The sequence below is a fragment of the Megalopta genalis genome, unplaced genomic scaffold, assembly GCF_051020955.1.
Source record: "Megalopta genalis isolate 19385.01 unplaced genomic scaffold, iyMegGena1_principal scaffold0343, whole genome shotgun sequence".
NCBI classification, from domain to species: domain Eukaryota; kingdom Metazoa; phylum Arthropoda; class Insecta; order Hymenoptera; family Halictidae; genus Megalopta; species Megalopta genalis.
This window is the reverse complement of record NW_027476412.1, coordinates 209,396-217,500: the sequence shown is the minus strand read 5'-3', so window position 1 is coordinate 217,500 and position 8,105 is coordinate 209,396.

Sequence of the window (8,105 nt, the reverse complement as noted above, 5' to 3'; positions counted from 1 at the left end):
ATGCTTAATCCATATGTGAAATCGTTCACTGATCACGAATATCGTATTTAAAAAAATTACAAAAATTTATTTTTCAAAATAATCAAAAAAAACCGAAAAATCACAAGAGTAAAGTACCATTATTTTAAACAATATGTCGTTCTAAATGCTTAATCCCTATGTAAAAAAGTTATCTAAGCAAGAATATGTAATTGAAAAAAATTAGAAAAATTTATTTTAGCCGTAAATCGAAAATAATGGGGACACCGGAGCTGTTCGAAGCGCCGAGACGCGCCGCGTACGGCCGAATATTTTCTAAGTCCCAACGTACCGATCAAGAGTAAAGTACCATTTTCCTACATTAGATTTCGTTCTAAATGCTTAATCCCTATGTAAAAACGTTAGTTAAGCAAGAATATCGTATTTTTAAAAAAATCTAATGATAGGATTTTCCAGAAAATTGAAAAAACCGAAAAATGTCAAGAGTAAAGTGCCATTTTCTGACATTAGATTTCGTTCTAAATGCTTAATCCCTATGTAGAAACGTTAGTTAAGCAAGAATATCGTATTTTTAAAAAAATCTAATGATAGGATTTTTCAGAAAATTGAAAAAACCGTAAAATGTCAAGAGTAAAGTGCCCTTATTTTAAACAATGTATCGTTCTAAATGCTTAATCCCTATGTAAAAAAGTTATTTTAGCAGGAATATGTTATTGAAAAAAATTAGAAAAATTTATTTTAGCCGTAAATCGAAAATAATGGGGACACCGGAGCTGTTCGAAGCGCCGAGCGCGCCGCGTACGCCCGAATATTTTCAAAGTCCCAACGTACCGATCAAGAGTAAAGTACCATTTTCCTACATTAGATTTCGTTCTAAATGCTTAATCCCTATGTAAAAACGTTAGTTAAGCAAGAATATCGTATTTTTAAAAAAATCTAATGATAGGATTTTCCAGAAAATTGAAAAAACCGAAAAATGTCAAGAGTAAAGTGCCATTTTCTGACATTAGATTTCGTTCTAAATGCTTAATCCCTATGTAGAAACGTTAGTTAAGCAAGAATATCGTATTTTTAAAAAAATCTAATGATAGGATTTTTCAGAAAATTGAAAAAACCGTAAAATGTCAAGAGTAAAGTGCCCTTATTTTAAACAATGTATCGTTCTAAATGCTTAATCCCTATGTAAAAAAGTTATTTAAGCAGGAATATGTTATTGAAAAAAATTAGAAAAATTTATTTTAGCCGTAAATCGAAAATAATGGATCGAGCGAATCGGTCGATTGCGCCGAGACGCGCTATGATGCAACAGACGAGCGATTGGAACGCCCGAATATTTTCAAAGTCCCAACGTACCGATCAAGAGTAAAGTACCATTTTCCTACATTAGATTTCGTTCTAAATGCTTAATCCCTATGTAAAAACGTTAGTTAAGCAAGAATATCGTATTTTTAAAAAAATCTAATGATAGGATTTTCCAGAAAATTGAAAAAACCGAAAAATGTCAAGAGTAAAGTGCCATTTTCTGACATTAGATTTCGTTCTAAATGCTTAATCCCTATGTAGAAACGTTAGTTAAGCAAGAATATCGTATTTTTAAAAAAATCTAATGATAGGATTTTTCAGAAAATTGAAAAAACCGTAAAATGTCAAGAGTAAAGTGCCCTTATTTTAAACAATGTATCGTTCTAAATGCTTAATCCCTATGTAAAAAAGTTATTTAAGCAGGAATATGTTATTGAAAAAAATTAGAAAAATTTATTTTAGCCGTAAATCGAAAATAATGGATCGAGCGAATCGGTCGATTGCGCCGAGACGCGCTATGATGCAACAGACGAGCGATTGGAACGCCCGAATATTTTCAAAGTCCCAACGTACCGATCAAGAGTAAAGTACCATTTTCCTACATTAGATTTCGTTCTAAATGCTTAATCCCTATGTAAAAACGTTAGTTAAGCAAGAATATCGTATTTTTAAAAAAATCTAATGATAGGATTTTCCAGAAAATTGAAAAAACCGAAAAATGTCAAGAGTAAAGTGCCATTTTCTGACATTAGATTTCGTTCTAAATGCTTAATCCCTATGTAGAAACGTTAGTTAAGCAAGAATATCGTATTTTTAAAAAAATCTAATGATAGGATTTTTCAGAAAATTGAAAAAACCGTAAAATGTCAAGAGTAAAGTGCCCTTATTTTAAACAATGTATCGTTCTAAATGCTTAATCCCTATGTAAAAAAGTTATTTTAGCAGGAATATGTTATTGAAAAAAATTAGAAAAATTTATTTTAGCCGTAAATCGAAAATAATGGATCGAGCGAATCGGTCGATTGCGCCGAGACGCGCTATGATGCAACAGACGAGCGATTGGAACGCCCGAATATTTTCAAAGTCCCAACGTACCGATCAAGAGTAAAGTACCATTTTCCTACATTAGATTTCGTTCTAAATGCTTAATCCCTATGTAAAAACGTTAGTTAAGCAAGAATATCGTATTTTTAAAAAAATCTAATGATAGGATTTCCCAGAAAATTGAAAAAACCGAAAAATGTCAAGAGTAAAGTGCCATTTTCTGACATTAGATTTCGTTCTAAATGCTTAATCCCTATGTAGAAACGTTAGTTAAGCAAGAATATCGTATTTTTAAAAAAATCTAATGATAGGATTTTTCAGAAAATTGAAAAAACCGTAAAATGTCAAGAGTAAAGTGCCCTTATTTTAAACAATGTATCGTTCTAAATGCTTAATCCCTATGTAAAAAAGTTATTTAAGCAGGAATATGTTATTGAAAAAAATTAGAAAAATTTATTTTAGCCGTAAATCGAAAATAATGGATCGAGCGAATCGGTCGATTGCGCCGAGACGCGCTATGATGCAACAGACGAGCGATTGGAACCCCCGAATATTTTCAAAGTCCCAACGTACCGATCAAGAGTAAAGTACCATTTTCCTACATTAGATTTCGTTCTAAATGCTTAATCCCTATGTAGAAACGTTAGTTAAGCAAGAATATCGTATTTTTAAAAAAATCTAATGATAGGATTTTTCAGAAAATTGAAAAAACCGTAAAATGTCAAGAGTAAAGTGCCCTTATTTTACACAATGTATCGTTCTAAATGCTTAATCCCTATGTAAAAAAGTTATTTTAGCAGGAATATGTTATTGAAAAAAATTAGAAAAATTTATTTTAGCCGTAAATCGAAAATAATGGGGACACCGGAGCTGTTCGAAGCGCCGAGCGCGCCGCGTACGCCCGAATATTTTCAAAGTCCCAACGTACCGATCAAGAGTAAAGTACCATTTTCCTACATTAGATTTCGTTCTAAATGCTTAATCCCTATGTAAAAACGTTAGTTAAGCAAGAATATCGTATTTTTAAAAAAATCTAATGATAGGATTTTCCAGAAAATTGAAAAAACCGAAAAATGTCAAGAGTAAAGTGCCATTTTCTGACATTAGATTTCGTTCTAAATGCTTAATCCCTATGTAGAAACGTTAGTTAAGCAAGAATATCGTATTTTTAAAAAAATCTAATGATAGGATTTTTCAGAAAATTGAAAAAACCGTAAAATGTCAAGAGTAAAGTGCCCTTATTTTAAACAATGTATCGTTCTAAATGCTTAATCCCTATGTAAAAAAGTTATTTAAGCAGGAATATGTTATTGAAAAAAATTAGAAAAATTTATTTTAGCCGTAAATCGAAAATAATGGATCGAGCGAATCGGTCGATTGCGCCGAGACGCGCTATGATGCAACAGACGAGCGATTGGAACGCCCGAATATTTTCAAAGTCCCAACGTACCGATCAAGAGTAAAGTACCATTTTCCTACATTAGATTTCGTTCTAAATGCTTAATCCCTATGTAAAAACGTTAGTTAAGCAAGAATATCGTATTTTTAAAAAAATCTAATGATAGGATTTTCCAGAAAATTGAAAAAACCGAAAAATGTCAAGAGTAAAGTGCCATTTTCTGACATTAGATTTCGTTCTAAATGCTTAATCCCTATGTAGAAACGTTAGTTAAGCAAGAATATCGTATTTTTAAAAAAATCTAATGATAGGATTTTTCAGAAAATTGAAAAAACCGTAAAATGTCAAGAGTAAAGTGCCCTTATTTTAAACAATGTATCGTTCTAAATGCTTAATCCCTATGTAAAAAAGTTATTTTAGCAGGAATATGTTATTGAAAAAAATTAGAAAAATTTATTTTAGCCGTAAATCGAAAATAATGGGGACACCGGAGCTGTTCGAAGCGCCGAGCGCGCCGCGTACGCCCGAATATTTTCAAAGTCCCAACGTACCGATCAAGAGTAAAGTACCATTTTCCTACATTAGATTTCGTTCTAAATGCTTAATCCCTATGTAAAAACGTTAGTTAAGCAAGAATATCGTATTTTTAAAAAAATCTAATGATAGGATTTTCCAGAAAATTGAAAAAACCGAAAAATGTCAAGAGTAAAGTGCCATTTTCTGACATTAGATTTCGTTCTAAATGCTTAATCCCTATGTAGAAACGTTAGTTAAGCAAGAATATCGTATTTTTAAAAAAATCTAATGATAGGATTTTTCAGAAAATTGAAAAAACCGTAAAATGTCAAGAGTAAAGTGCCCTTACTTTAAACAATGTATCGTTCTAAATGCTTAATCCCTATGTAAAAAAGTTATTTAAGCAGGAATATGTTATTGAAAAAAATTAGAAAAATTTATTTTAGCCGTAAATCGAAAATAATGGATCGAGCGAATCGGTCGATTGCGCCGAGACGCGCTATGATGCAACAGACGAGCGATTGGAACGCCCGAATATTTTCAAAGTCCCAACGTACCGATCAAGAGTAAAGTACCATTTTCCTACATTAGATTTCGTTCTAAATGCTTAATCCCTATGTAAAAACGTTAGTTAAGCAAGAATATCGTATTTTTAAAAAAATCTAATGATAGGATTTTCCAGAAAATTGAAAAAACCGAAAAATGTCAAGAGTAAAGTGCCATTTTCTGACATTAGATTTCGTTCTAAATGCTTAATCCCTATGTAGAAACGTTAGTTAAGCAAGAATATCGTATTTTTAAAAAAATCTAATGATAGGATTTTTCAGAAAATTGAAAAAACCGTAAAATGTCAAGAGTAAAGTGCCCTTATTTTAAACAATGTATCGTTCTAAATGCTTAATCCCTATGTAAAAAAGTTATTTTAGCAGGAATATGTTATTGAAAAAAATTAGAAAAATTTATTTTAGCCGTAAATCGAAAATAATGGGGACACCGGAGCTGTTCGAAGCGCCGAGCGCGCCGCGTACGCCCGAATATTTTCAAAGTCCCAACGTACCGATCAAGAGTAAAGTACCATTTTCCTACATTAGATTTCGTTCTAAATGCTTAATCCCTATGTAAAAACGTTAGTTAAGCAAGAATATCGTATTTTTAAAAAAATCTAATGATAGGATTTTCCAGAAAATTGAAAAAACCGAAAAATGTCAAGAGTAAAGTGCCATTTTCTGACATTAGATTTCGTTCTAAATGCTTAATCCCTATGTAGAAACGTTAGTTAAGCAAGAATATCGTATTTTTAAAAAAATCTAATGATAGGATTTTTCAGAAAATTGAAAAAACCGTAAAATGTCAAGAGTAAAGTGCCCTTATTTTAAACAATGTATCGTTCTAAATGCTTAATCCCTATGTAAAAAAGTTATTTAAGCAGGAATATGTTATTGAAAAAAATTAGAAAAATTTATTTTAGCCGTAAATCGAAAATAATGGATCGAGCGAATCGGTCGATTGCGCCGAGACGCGCTATGATGCAACAGACGAGCGATTGGAACGCCCGAATATTTTCAAAGTCCCAACGTACCGATCAAGAGTAAAGTACCATTTTCCTACATTAGATTTCGTTCTAAATGCTTAATCCCTATGTAAAAACGTTAGTTAAGCAAGAATATCGTATTTTTAAAAAAATCTAATGATAGGATTTTCCAGAAAATTGAAAAAACCGAAAAATGTCAAGAGTAAAGTGCCATTTTCTGACATTAGTTTTCGTTCTAAATGCTTAATCCCTATGTAGAAACGTTAGTTAAGCAAGAATATCGTATTTTTAAAAAAATCTAATGATAGGATTTTTCAGAAAATTGAAAAAACCGTAAAATGTCAAGAGTAAAGTGCCCTTATTTTAAACAATGTATCGTTCTAAATGCTTAATCCCTATGTAAAAAAGTTATTTAAGCAGGAATATGTTATTGAAAAAAATTAGAAAAATTTATTTTAGCCGTAAATCGAAAATAATGGATCGAGCGAATCGGTCGATTGCGCCGAGACGCGCTATGATGCAACAGACGAGCGATTGGAACGCCCGAATATTTTCAAAGTCCCAACGTACCGATCAAGAGTAAAGTACCATTTTCCTACATTAGATTTCGTTCTAAATGCTTAATCCCTATGTAAAAACGTTAGTTAAGCAAGAATATCGTATTTTTAAAAAAATCTAATGATAGGATTTTCCAGAAAATTGAAAAAACCGAAAAATGTCAAGAGTAAAGTGCCATTTTCTGACATTAGATTTCGTTCTAAATGCTTAATCCCTATGTAGAAACGTTAGTTAAGCAAGAATATCGTATTTTTAAAAAAATCTAATGATAGGATTTTTCAGAAAATTGAAAAAACCGTAAAATGTCAAGAGTAAAGTGCCCTTATTTTAAACAATGTATCGTTCTAAATGCTTAATCCCTATGTAAAAAAGTTATTTTAGCAGGAATATGTTATTGAAAAAAATTAGAAAAATTTATTTTAGCCGTAAATCGAAAATAATGGATCGAGCGAATCGGTCGATTGCGCCGAGACGCGCTATGATGCAACAGACGAGCGATTGGAACGCCCGAATATTTTCAAAGTCCCAACGTACCGATCAAGAGTAAAGTACCATTTTCCTACATTAGATTTCGTTCTAAATGCTTAATCCCTATGTAAAAACGTTAGTTAAGCAAGAATATCGTATTTTTAAAAAAATCTAATGATAGGATTTCCCAGAAAATTGAAAAAACCGAAAAATGTCAAGAGTAAAGTGCCATTTTCTGACATTAGATTTCGTTCTAAATGCTTAATCCCTATGTAGAAACGTTAGTTAAGCAAGAATATCGTATTTTTAAAAAAATCTAATGATAGGATTTTTCAGAAAATTGAAAAAACCGTAAAATGTCAAGAGTAAAGTGCCCTTATTTTAAACAATGTATCGTTCTAAATGCTTAATCCCTATGTAAAAAAGTTATTTAAGCAGGAATATGTTATTGAAAAAAATTAGAAAAATTTATTTTAGCCGTAAATCGAAAATAATGGATCGAGCGAATCGGTCGATTGCGCCGAGACGCGCTATGATGCAACAGACGAGCGATTGGAACCCCCGAATATTTTCAAAGTCCCAACGTACCGATCAAGAGTAAAGTACCATTTTCCTACATTAGATTTCGTTCTAAATGCTTAATCCCTATGTAGAAACGTTAGTTAAGCAAGAATATCGTATTTTTAAAAAAATCTAATGATAGGATTTTTCAGAAAATTGAAAAAACCGTAAAATGTCAAGAGTAAAGTGCCCTTATTTTACACAATGTATCGTTCTAAATGCTTAATCCCTATGTAAAAAAGTTATTTTAGCAGGAATATGTTATTGAAAAAAATTAGAAAAATTTATTTTAGCCGTAAATCGAAAATAATGGGGACACCGGAGCTGTTCGAAGCGCCGAGCGCGCCGCGTACGCCCGAATATTTTCAAAGTCCCAACGTACCGATCAAGAGTAAAGTACCATTTTCCTACATTAGATTTCGTTCTAAATGCTTAATCCCTATGTAAAAACGTTAGTTAAGCAAGAATATCGTATTTTTAAAAAAATCTAATGATAGGATTTTCCAGAAAATTGAAAAAACCGAAAAATGTCAAGAGTAAAGTGCCATTTTCTGACATTAGATTTCGTTCTAAATGCTTAATCCCTATGTAGAAACGTTAGTTAAGCAAGAATATCGTATTTTTAAAAAAATCTAATGATAGGATTTTTCAGAAAATTGAAAAAACCGTAAAATGTCAAGAGTAAAGTGCCCTTATTTTAAACAATGTATCGTTCTAAATGCTTAATCCCTATGTAAAAAAGTTATT